At 39.2% G+C, this 13647-nt stretch overlaps 1 protein-coding gene across 6 annotated transcripts in view; it reads left to right on the forward strand.

The window, feature by feature from the left end:
* ARHGAP24 (Rho GTPase activating protein 24) overlaps positions 1–13647 on the forward strand; it is an 829616-nt gene that overhangs the window by 742093 nt on the left and 73876 nt on the right. The window lies entirely within an intron of this gene.

The raw sequence follows: 13647 nt of genomic DNA on the forward strand, positions 1-13647 counted from the left end.
TGATAAGGCCACACCTTGAATATGCTGTGCAATTTTGGGCACCTGTTCTAAAGAAAGATATCATGGCATTAGAAAAAGTGCAGAGACGAGCTACAAAATTGATAAAAAAGGAATGGTTACGAAGAAAGGTTAAAAAAAAAAAAATCTGTTTTAGTTTGGAAAAACGGCACCTGAGAGGGGATATGATAACATTATATAAATATATTCGGGGCCAATACAAACCTTTATCTGGAAATCTATTCATAAACAGGGTTATACATAGGACACGAGGTCACACATTTAGGCTGGAAGAAAGGAGATTTCATCTAAGGCAAAGAAAAGTTTTTTTTACAGTAAGAGCAATAAGGATATGGAATTCTCTGCCTGAAGAGGTGGTTTAGTCAGAGTCTATACAGATGTTTAAACAGCAATTGGATAAATACTTACAAAAACATAACATACAGGGATATCATTTCTAATTAGTGGGGTAATAGCTGCTTGATCCAAGGAGACATCTGACTGCTATTTTGGGGTCAAGAAGGAATTTTTTCCTAGTTTGTTGCAAAATTGGAAGTGTTTCAGACTGGGTTTTTTGCCTTCTTTTGGATCAACAGCAAAAACATATGTGAGGAAGGCTGAACTTGATGGACGCAAGTCTCTTTTCAGCTATGTAACTATGTAACATTTGCTGTTAACATTTCCATATATATGTAATCGTATATTATATACGATGCTATACTTGTGTCATTTAAAAACACTTAAAGAAACACTAAAGTCACCTAGGATATTTTATCTGAATGAAGTGGTCTGGATTAAGTGGTCCTATTAATTTAACCCTTCAAGGTAAAACATGTATGTTTTGTAGAATGTAAATATCTATTTTCTATTTTTTTAATGGGACACACTGGGTTTGGGAGACCTATATAATTAGGGACAGGGACACTAAAGCGTTATGAAGGTTTGTATTTCTAAGGCATTAGTGTTTCTTCAAGTACAACTATACCATACCCGACCCCAACATTAGCGTCTCGTAAATCGAGAAAACGCACAGTCTACTAGGCCCATATTTTAATCAATGATGTATTTTCCTTTTAGCCCGGTACATCTAAATGAGATTACTATAATGATAGTTATTGTAATTAGCACATATTTAAACTTTACAGTAATCATACCACCATGGAAATGTTCACTAAATATTGAATTATTTTATGTTTGTGCATTTGCATGATTGTTTTTATTCAAAAGAAAAACTGTGCGTACAAGGTTTCACCTTTGAGAGAATACTGAATGGAGGATATGCTTAGGAAGATTAAAAAGAGATAATAAAAGTGGATGTCATCTACAAAGGAATTAGGGTTGACTATACAAGAGCATGAATTAGGTAATTCCTTTGATTTTGAATTTACCTCCTAAAAAATGAAACCCGAGCACTACTTATTTAACAAATGTTACTTACCTGTTGTAGCTCTTCTTTAATTTTTGCAGTTACCCATAGTGCCACACAAGCTGTCTGAGCTAAAGCTAAAGTTACACAGACCACTTGACCTCATTGAAGTGATTTAGGTGCAGTGGCCCTGTTGATTAACCCTGCAATGTAAAACAATCCAATTTTGGAGTAGCTGCAAAGTTTAAAACATAGATAAAACATTGAGAAGCATTTGGATGCATGTGCAACACTCTCCGTGCATGTGCATCAGTTTCCAATGCTTCTCGGCATTGGCCATCTGCTGCAGAGGTGGATATAGCATTGGTGGCAGCAGGCGGGAATCTCGGGTGGTTGCTACAGTGTCCAGTATATTCCTGTTGGAATAAGACATGCAAAAGGAGATAGTCACTTATAAGTAATCAGAGAAAACAATTTGAATATAAGTTGAAAACATACATGTACCTAAATGTGTCGACTAAAGTAGTTAAATCAGGGACCATTTGCATATCTCCCATATTGGAGCTAGCCTCATATACCTAATACTCGAATAGCTGGTGTCTGCCTGAGAACATTATATTATATAGTACATCATACTCTCCTGCAGTTTAATTTGTGATTATGATAACTCTAAAGAGTTATGCTTTGATCAATAATGAATTTTGAAATATAAACTGTCTCAGCTTTCACATTAACCACATTTGTTTTTGATTATAGCTTTTATAAGGTTACCGTTAATTATTTCAAATGTTGGAGCGTAAAGCAAATTATGTTTATTACATCTCTAAATCTAGAGAAAACATAATTATATTGTCATGAGGTCAACATACAATGCGTCAAAGGATATTTAGAAGTTTGAAAGTGAGATAATTGTGATAAATCACCAATTCCGAGAATGCTTAGTTTAGATTTATTTTTTATTTTTTTTTAGAATATGTGGGGAAACTGTCTATGACATTGTTTCCTTATTTGTAACTTTATTATTTGGTAAATTATTTTATAAAGCTTTTTTGCTCAACCAGAATTTTCATTTTTGTTTCCAATAACCCCCATCACAATAGCGCTTATGTATACATAAACCACAATTGTATAACAAGACATGGAGGCTAATATTTTCTGTTTCTATTGCATATCCCTTTCTTTACTGTCCACCAATGGCAGCAAAGAATACGAAAACAGTAAGAAAAATATGGTATACATAATGATATAAGCCACTCCCATACCAAGTCCTAGAATAATAATCAGCACCTCCCTTAACTCTTCCTCTTTCTTTGCTGCTCCACAGTCAGTTAAGTACCATATTTTTGTCTCTTGAGATTTAAGTTGTACTGATTATGTTAGATTTCTATTTTTATGTCTCTCTGGACTTTAGTTTAACTTATAGAACTGGATTTTTATACCTATTTATTGTATACTTGCTTGTTCTGTGCTCGGGGTCCCAGACCAGCTGAGGGATTTTTCCTTTCCCTTTACTTGGGGTTGTTTCTCCTCTGCTGATTTATTCTCTTCTCTTTTTTATGGTTTTTCCCTTCAGGTGTGCTTGTAATTTTCCCGTTCTCTGTCTCTCTCTGTTTTCTGTCCCGGGTCTGTTTTGACGCCCTTTTAGGGGTTTTCGCACATATGTTCAGCCCTTTTCGTGCCGTTTTCAGGTGCTCACATGCGAACGCCTGTTTGGCTTTTTTGCGTTTTTTCTTACTCGACTGTTCGTTTTTTTTTTCAATTCTTTATTTTTATTTTGGTTGTGCATAAAATAACATTGAGCCTGTGCAGCCACAACAGCTGTCACAATCAAAACTTTGGCAGGTATTATAAGCACAGCATAGAGAGTAACGTTTCCAGTTTTAGTCTATGGTAGCAGGAGGGAGCACACGGTGTCAAGACAAGTTGATCATGGGGACCCTACTATAGTGGCCGTCTAGGTGGGTTAGGTATGTTACTGCTTTGTTGGTAGGTGATGTCATGATGTCCTACTATTAGTGGACGTATCGGTGGGTGTGTGGACTGTCGTTATGGTGCAGCATGGTCTAGGCTCCGAGGTGGCTAGTGGAAGGACTCACCCCAGTGACGAGGAAGAAGATGTGTCAGAGTGGCTCAATGGTAATGTAAAAAATTCTGTTCCTGTTAACCCGCATGTAGCGCGTTTGTTTAGATGTGTGGGTATCTATGTCGCTAATATGCCTGTTCATGGCCTGTCAGTTCGTCAGTCAGAGGAGATGGCCCATATCCCGGTTTTATGAGTGAGTGATTGTCGATGTGTCCAGCTAGGCTCTGGGGGGCTCCTGTCAGATTGTGGGCCTCAAGTGCTAGAGCAATTGTATTGTGTGAGCTAGGGTTGTGTATTTTCTCCGGTCGTCAGTCTAACCTAGGTCGGTGGCAGGAGGGAGGTGTCATGGAGTGCGACTTCGGGAGCGGAGGTAGATGCAATTTGCTCGGGCTGGTTCCATGGGCTGTTGAGGGGTTGTGGTCTCACTGGGCAATGCTGGTGTGACTGTTGTTATGTGTGAGATGGTGCTTCACTTCTATAGGCAGACTAACACTTCACTCCCTGCGGGGTCCGTCCGCCCCTTCTTATGTTACACTATATAATCCCAGGCAAAAACCGTAGAACCTAAAACACAGTGCTACCACTCCCCCACCCTCCCAGGCCAGTGTGATGGGAAACAGTGGGTGTCACCTGGTGGAAATCCTGGAGGGTTAAGGGTAAGTCCACGGTATAATAGAATTAAGTCCAGGAGTTTAAAGTTTTCGTTGAAGGTGTACCGCATTAAGTGCTTGGGCTTTCTTCATCTTCATCGGGAAAGAGTGTGTTACAGTTCTTGGCAAGTCCCGGGGGTGTTGATGTCAGATACCCTCCGTCACTCAAGCCGGTCTATGGTGGGTTCAGCTTTCTTGGCTCTCTATGCTTAGTTCCCGCCTCTGTATTCCATCTCCGTGCCGGTCTCTTCAGTTGCCAGTGTTGTTTCTGCATTTGCCGCAGGATTTGCCTTCCGCGGCAAGTTAAGTGCTGTCAGGAAACTGGTTGGGTCTTCTTGCGTAGATAGGGTCAGGATCATGTCTCCCTGCTGTACTACGAGGGTGCCCAGTGCTCCCCATCTGTATCGGATCCCGTTGTCTCTGAGTTCCCTCGTCACAGGCATAAACCTCCGCCTCTCCAGTAGGACGTTGAAGGGTAAGTCATCGTACACCCGTATTGAGCAGCCGTCTACCCTGATGTCGGGGTGTTCCTCGATCGGGCCAGGATTGCAGCCTTAATTGAAATGTCCCGGGTGACAGCTATGACGTTCCTGGGGGCATCCGCAGGGGCCGTCGGGGCCTTCCTTATTCAGAACGCGGTCATGAGGGGCACGTCACCTGCTGTGGTTTGTACTCCCAGCGCCTTTGCTACTTCATTGGCGAAGTCCAAGATAGTCTCCGTGATCACTCTTTCGGGTATCCCGTGGAGCCGTACGTTTTTCTTGCGGTGTCGGGATTCTAGCGAGGTGACCGTGCGGGTGAGCCCCTGAATTTACTGGGACATGGTTTCTATTTGGGCCCGGGTCTCCTTGAGCTCCTGCTCCCTGCGTGATTCCCTAGTTTCCACTGCAGCAACCCATGTGGAGAGGCCGTCAACCTCACGTCGATCTATCAGTAGTTTTTTTATATCCCCTTTGGTAGAGGGTGAGGTGTCGGAGTCAGACTCCCATATACTTTGCTCAGGGTCTTTGCTGGCGTAAAGCTGTCTTCCTCCAGGGACTCGTCTGAGTAGCTAGAGTCTCGAGGCCTTGTGGGCGCCATCTTGGATTGTGAGGGCTGCTGCGGCCTTTCAAAGGACGCTCGGATGTCTGGCTGTTTAGCGCTCCCCGAGTGAGTCAATCTGCGTTTTTTTCGCCCCATTTCTTCCTGGAGAGGTTCTGCAAGAACTGGTGTGTCTCTGTGGCGATTTATTCTATTTAGCCGTGTGGCTTGCAGGAGCTACACAGCAGCACATCTTGTTCTTTGCCCGGCTAGCCACGCCACCTAGGTTAGATTTTTAATTGCCATCTAACAGTGTGTATCTCACACAGTTTACAATACTCAAATAATCGTATTAGATATATTGCTTAACTCTGTAAATGCCTCTGCACACAGTGGCCACTTGAGCCAAATATTTACCAGATGTGCACACAGCTGTAACTACGAAAATAAATTAACCTCTTCACTACCAAATTCTTTTGTTTTCAAACAATTGTACAGATATGAATGGTTTTTTATGCTTCCACCTTTAAACAAATACTTTTGGGGTTCTAATAAGAAAAGAAATATAGCAGAAATGCTAAAAGAAGAAACAACATTTTTTGTCACATACAGTACTGTAATTGTGACAAAAACATAGATATATTTGACTTTGGGGTAATATTAATGAACTTAATGGCCTTTCTGGAAATTAGATTCCCTAAAATAATGCCTTCAAAATATAAAAATAATGCCAGTCTAAAGGTGTACTTTTTTGTAAGTACAGTTACACAAAATATATGTACTATGCGGAGAATTGCAAGCTGCTATTGCAGCAATAAAGCCATCTAGTACAGATATTTTGTGCATTCACTGTGTTCATATCCCTCACCCATCCTCCCCTGTCCTTGATTGTGTACTCTAAAGTCTGACCTTCACAAATTGCTGTACAGTGTATGAAGACAGAGGAGAGGCACCATTTAGACTTCATCTGCAAAGATGCAGATGGCCAAAACTGAAGTCTTGGCAGAGAAAGTCATTCTTTCAAAAGGTCAACACTGCATCTAAACTATCGAAGTCTGATGTGCTCACTTTTGTATTTATTTTCAAAGCAAAGCATTAATGTACACAGGTTGTATGTCAACACACATTGTTGGACGTAAATGGGTTAAAATTGACTATATTGGATCTTCCCATTTTACCAGTGTTGACGTTTTGTTCTGTTGGTTTTTCTTTGTATTCTGTACACTCTACAGTCACGTTACACTCTTGCAAAACACCAGTGTGGTATTTAAAATGTTAAACACTGGCTTCACAGATTATAGGCTACAATGCACAATCGAGAGTCACTACTTTAATTATAAGTTTAGTTCATTTACTTACATGAGTACCTTACTCTTTTCATTTTGTCTGATCTTCAGACTCTAGAAACTAAGGATTCTAAATGTGCGCCCAATTATAGAAACTCTAGCTTTGTTATAAAACATCAAAAGGGAAGGTAGTGACAGGGATTATTTATAGTTTTGACAGACTGTTCTGTGTTCAGCAGTAAGTGTCAGCCAGATCGCTGTGTAACACACTGACTCTACAAAGCCCGTAATATTCCACACAAAATAATGATGTTTATCCACTTCAGTAGTTAGTTCAGTGAAGGCATTGTTATATAGCCAGCGACTTCAAGTTTGGAGCAGACCTGTATGCTTCTTGTTACCTTTGGAAAATAAATACTATTATTATAGTTTGATGCCGCAGAAATCTAGAGAGTACAGTGGGACCTCGGTTTACGAATTTAATTTGTTCTCCGGGACGTTTCTTATTGCGAAATATTTGTAAACCGAAACGTAGAAATGCATTGAAAACCAATTAATCCATTCTGGAGGTCAGAAAAAAGTCAAAATGAGCTGGCATGGAAACCAACCCACAATGCAGAACACACAATAAAAGGCATGCAAATGATGAAGCTCAGCTCCCTACCATCCACAGCTTGAGAAATGCACCAAAAAGTCCCAAAACAACGGCAAGCAATTTCCAGAATGGTTTCAGAACACGATGCAAAAGCCGCTCCAACACCTCCACACTCACTGCCACGTGCTACCCACAGGCTCCAGCATGCAGGGGGCGGTGCTACAAACCTTCTAGGTGCAATGCATCCTGGGGAAACTTGCTTTGTATTGCAAAACATTTTTGTAAACCGAGGCATTGTTTTCAATGGATTTTCATTTGTAAATTGAAAATGATGTTAACCGAGGCGTTTGTAAACTGAGGTCCCACTGTATATTCAATTCTAAAGTTTTAAGGTTTAGAATATGCCTCGAAGAGAATCGTTTAGCTACCTCACACTCACAATCCAGCTGTTTTTACTCCAGGCCTCAGAATAACATTTACCCTACATGCCCTAACTCCCATAATCTACTTTCAACAGACAAGACTTCTCTCTTTGTAGTGATTTGATTTTGCTGATCTTTATGGTCTTCCAGGTATTTACGTAAAAGTCTGAATTGTCAGAAATAATTGAAAATAAATTCAAGAAGAATTACAAATTTGAGGCTCAAATAGCTGAAATGAAAATATATCCGATCATTTTTCCAACAGGGCTATTTAAAACTAAAATTTGAAATTCACTTTGACTTCCCAAGAATTCACATTTTAGTCAGTAGCAGTATGGATTCGTTATAATAAACTGTCAATAAAAATAGGAATATTTATTTTAGTTTGCACAAAATAGTTAATACACTGGGATACGTGATATCTATTGTTCTCGTTATGCTGATTTAAATAAACATGTTATAAAAAATGTAAATGATCAATATCTGTTTAATAGAGTTTTTATTATTTATTGTGACCTAACCCTGTGCTTCTGTAATAGGATAGCTTTATTCCTATTTAAGCAAGCTTGGGGTAGGCATAAGGCTATCTACGACTTAAGATAAGGCCAGGGACTAATGTATTTTCTAAGTATTTAGAAAATTGGGCCAAACGGTTCTTATCTGCCGTTACATTATGTTTCTATGTAAAATGATCAATATATGTGTAACAGAGTTTTTATTATTTATTGTTACCTAGCCATGTGGTCCTGTAATATATACAGTTTGGAGATGCTGGAATAGGTTGTGGGTACACGTAATGCAAAATATAGACTCTTGCCTTATTGCTTTGTATTTTGTCTCGGGAGGATATCAGACAACAGTTGGTGCTTGTGTAGGTGTTTATAGGAACACTCTAAGTACCACAACCACTACAGATCATTGTAGTGGGTATGGTGCTAGCAATGCCCTGACACACCTATTGTAAGTAGTCAGACTGTTTTAGAACTGCTTAGGAACTTCCTGCTCTCCAGCAATAGTAGTGGAGGCGGGGTGCAGCATGTGGCGGATCCTAAATAAAAAGTCAAACTATTCTAAAATGGTTTGACTATTCACAGAGAGGTGACGCTAGATCACTTCTGGCACTACAGCCACCATCTCTAGTAAGAATGATAACTCATACATGGCTTATGTTCATATTTGGGCTCCTGAGATCATGGATGGTCTCTAATGGAGGTGAGTGGCTTCTTAAACAGTTTAGTGGTCTTAGGGTCACTCCTCCGTTACTATGGAAAATCCATTTCTATATATATCTGGGACTGGTTTAATCCTCAACTTAATTAGCGGAGAATTGAATTGCTTGAATAAAACACTGGTTTCGGTTAAAGCACCCCCCAAGTTTAAAAAAATAAATTAAAAAATGCTACAATTCACCTTTGTTCCATCGCAGAGTCTCTCTGCTGTTCTCTGTCCCTAGCAGGAGGGGAGCTGTGCATCCTGGCATCAGATGCCAGTTTTGCACAGAATTTACACTAGACAGCCTAGAACTTGGTTCTTAGCTGCATAATGACACTCCAGCAGCTAAGAGGTTAATCTTCATTTGTGCCGTGTTTCAAAGCAAAATGATACACAATCAGTCTCCAGGCAGCATGACTACTTGAAATCAATGATGTGGTCATGGTACTTGGAGTAACCCTTTATTCCCTTAAGGACACATGACATGTGTGACATGTCATGATTCCCTTTTATTCCAGAAATTTGGTCCTTAAGGGGTTAAAGACAACTGATCCAAGAAGGTTGACGGTGATACATATGTATTTTCATAAATAAAAAAAACTATATTTTAGGTGTAGAATCAATTAATGTAAATAAGTCAACACAAATGCATATGTTCACCATTAGGTGGCAGTGTATCTGCCCAAAATAGCCTTTTAGAATATTACAATGAAGTTCAAATAGTGAACATTATTGTAACAATGATAAAGTAACACTTTTGTTACAGCAAAATTAGCCACAGCACATTTTATAATGCCACACTTAAAGGAACACTAAACTGCCAGGAATAGAAACTTGCATTCCTGACACTATAGTGCCTGGGGGGCTGTTTAGGTTTATTGGAAAGCATTGGGAGGCTATTGCGGATGCATTGCAAAACATTGTGCTGTGCTAATCAACATCTCCAGGGGAGCGTTAACAGTTAGAATAATCAATATTAAAATGAATGGATAGTTACTTGCAAAACCTTTTGCAAACTTCTTTCACAATAAATTCTGCTTGTCTTTTAAGTTGTCCATCAGCATTCTTCCTTGGCCTTTTTGCAAATCCTGCAGTATTTTACCTTGATATTTCCTTATCGCGTCTAATTTCCTCTCAACCTTTCTTGTGAAGCTGCCAGGACACATCAGTTTACATCAAACAAATAGAATAAGTTAAACTGCAGCTGTCACACAAATAAAACATGTTATGTTCCTAGTTCCTAGTGCAGAGCTACAGATTACCCTTAGGACAGAATTTGCCTAATGGGTGGGCTGGAAACATTTTGTTAACTCACACAACATTATCCATGGTTAGTGGACTTGGGGATTTATTTATATATGCACTTCTCCCTGATCCCCTCTAGGTACATTTTAAAAACTTGACTTACAGACAAGTATTTGCAAAAAAAACCAAACTGGATGCAGAGGAACAGACCGGAAATGACCGTACATTCTAGAGGGAATGGGGGGGGAAAGGTAATATATAACCATTGGATGTTTAGAAAAGTGCAGTAGGGTACCCAGTAGCGCCTTACTTGGAGGATGGCTTGCCCCAGGTGACAGGAGGCAGGTGGTGCACAGAGTCACCTGCCCACTGATGCATTGCAGGAGGGTGTGCCACACGTCAGTGCCTTTTCTATAGCGGTTTGAAAAGTCTCAGAACCAGCCTGTGTCTCACAGTACTGATTTCCTAGATCCCTTGCGCACCCAGTTCTGATTCTGGGAGCCGGGATGTGACATCACGCCAGCCCTGGTATTAGTACTGAGCTGTTGCATAGTTACAGAGGCTGAAAAGAAACATGCATCTATCAATTTCAGCCTTTCTCACATCTGTTTTTTTGCTGTTGATCTCAAAGAAGGTAAAAGAGCTCAGTTTGGAGCGCTTTCAATTTTTGCAACAAAACTAGGTAAAAATCCTTCTTGACCCCAGAATGTCAGTCAGGTCTTTCCTTGGATCAAGAAGCTGTGAGTAGCTTGGAAATCAATGCAGAAACTGATCCTAGCAGCTCTCCACTGATACTAAGGAATAAAGTTCCACTTTAGCTCACTCTTTAAACGTAAGAAAAGGGAAGCTGGGGTGACCTCACTGTGTGTATAAATATATGTGTGTGTGTGTGTGTGTGTGTGTATGAAAGGTCTATATACGAATGTGTGTGCATAAGTCTGTCTATGTACATGAATGTGTGTGCATATGAATGAGTCTATGTGTATATGTGTCTTTGTATTTTGTTTATGATAATTTGTATATTTATGTTCATGTGAGAGTGTCTGTGTATATGTGTCCATATGTGTATATGAATGTGAAGGGGGGTTGCCAAAATATATTTCTGCTACCCGGTGCCATGTACCCTAGGTATGCCTCTGGAAAGGTGTTTACCAAACCTCCACTATATATTTTGCTAACCCCCCTTCACATTCATATACACATATGGACACATATACACAGACACTCTCACATGAACATAAATATACAAATTCTCATAAACAAAATACAAAGACACAGATACACATAGACTCATTCATATGAGTCCTGTCGGGGCTTAATCAAACTCAGTGGCCTACTCCACTACAACCATTTGACATATCATAAAAGTAGACTAACCCGAGAGCCATTACCAATACCTGATAAAGGGTTGTTTTGCCGCATACATCATGTCTGCTCTGAGTAAAGCTTACACTTACTAAATTCCAAGAGTAGTAGTGATATTAGGAATTTCACAAACACACTTATATCATACCTTTCCCAGCACAATGTGGAATAGTGACAAGTGACAGGGATTCAGAGATATCTCCCATGATTCTCCCCTACATGGTCCCTCAAGTACATGTATTGTGTGATGTGTGATTGTGAAGTAAAATGTCACTGTCTAGGTCTCTTTTAGCCAGGAAGAGAAGGGTCGTTTTATCAATTCTAAGGTTGCAAAGGGAGAGATCTTAAGAGTTTTCTCTCTGAGACTAAAGCCAAGTAAAATCCCAGTTGTGAAGATGATTAGGTTGGTATTCAGCAAAGCTAGTAATTCTGGCCTTGTTCCATTTTTTCCCTGGAGCTATCTCGAAGTTTTGCAGTCTCTGGCACTTTTTCTACACACACACACATTTATTTATTGAATTATTTTGTTCCAGGTTATGGTCCGGATGCCAGTGTAAGAGTCTGTTAGGAGAAATAATTCTGGTATTGCATTCTTTTGTAACCTTTTTGCCTGTACCCTGTAGGCCTATGTAATATATGGACTATGAACCTTAAAATGCCACAAACTAATGCATGAGACCATTTTGTTTAAAGTTTCTTTTTCTCTATTATCAACTTTATCTTCCTCAAAATGTATTTTTAAAAAATGGGCTTATGCCTAATCTTGTCAGTAAATTGGTGTCGCTATGAACTATATCCAGTAGTTAGCAGCAGCCAGTAACTACTGATTGGTTTCCAATCTTGTTACTATTTTTTGGAGGCCAAACATGTATGCTTTTAAAGATACCGACCACTTGCTGTTAAAGCACTGAAACATGTGCTGTGTACGTTGTCAGCATTGCAACCACACCGTAAAGGGACACTAGAGGCATCTCATTCAAGTGGTCTGGGTGCAGTGCCCGTGTCCCTTTAACCCTGCTATTGTAATTATTGCAGTTATTGAGAAACTGCAATAATTAGCTTGCAAGGTTAACTCCACCTCTAATGGCTGCCTACCAGACGTCCACTAGAGGTCCTTCTGGATCATTAGGCGACTTTTGATGCTAGACGTCATCACGCTTTGCACGAGGACATCCAGTGTCAGCTAATACTCAATAGGGAAGCATTGATTCAGTGCTTTCTTATGGAGAAGTCCTAATGAGATCATGGCACTCGACGAGCATGTGCATTAGGTCCCTCTGCCGGCTGACGCTGGCAGAGGAAGAACAGAGGAGATGCCGTACAAAGAACCGAAGAACATTAGTGCTGGAATCAGGTAAATGACAAAAGGGTTTTTGTCAGCACTGGGGGGCTCACCCTGAACAGGTGTAACATCAGCCTCTAATTGTCTTTAGCAAGATATGCTTTTGTGTCTGAAATGTATTAAACAGTGATTAAAATGTATTAAACGGTGTATCCCAGATACATATATATGTAACTTTTAAGGTTAACGTCTGTTCTTGGACTATATCATTTAAATTACACATGCACTTTACCTATAGCTTGGATACTTTTATGTTTTATATGATGTGTCTGACCCTTTCTTTAATTTTATTGCGGTTTGAAATGGTGTAATATGCTTTCATATGTGCTTTACTGTTTCAATGTAATGTCATATAGCTAACCAGTCGCAATCAGACACTAAGTAGCAGCTGGTAACAATTAGATTTTAAAAACCGTGGAAATGAGCTTTATATATTTATAAATGAGTGTATCAATCCTACTGAACATGAACCATTACTGAATAAAGTAAAATGTATCTCTTTCTCTCTAAACAAAATTGTGTTTTAATATCAAGAGGATTCTTAGTATTTTCACAATAATGAACTGCCAATATATAAATCTGCTTCAGTGCACTTCAACAATATTCTGCAATTATTTCAAAATCAAATAAAGAATGATTTTTTTTCCTTATTATTTGTTTGTAAACCCCAAAGTAGACATGATATACTATACGTGGTATATAAAATAAATTATACAATTATTATTATCATTGGCATTTATATAGCGCCAACAGATTCCATAGCGATTATACTTATATTCATACACATATATATATATATAAACATTCATATACACACAGACTCATTCATATACATACACACGCAATGATGAAATGATCTTGGAACTATCATTAAGCTACAGTTGTTTTGGTTGCTTATAGTGTCCCTTTACATTTTAAATCCACTTTCCGCTTTCCCAGTTTGCTTGATGCTAGTATTGACATTAAAGTCTCATACACAAGTAGCACTATATCTACACATTTAAAAAAATCTAGTCCAACTATATTAGGTTAAAATCTAGTTAACTAAATCAATAAAAAACTGA

The sequence above is a fragment of the Pelobates fuscus genome, chromosome 6 (genome assembly GCF_036172605.1).
Source record: "Pelobates fuscus isolate aPelFus1 chromosome 6, aPelFus1.pri, whole genome shotgun sequence".
Classification (NCBI taxonomy): domain Eukaryota; kingdom Metazoa; phylum Chordata; class Amphibia; order Anura; family Pelobatidae; genus Pelobates; species Pelobates fuscus.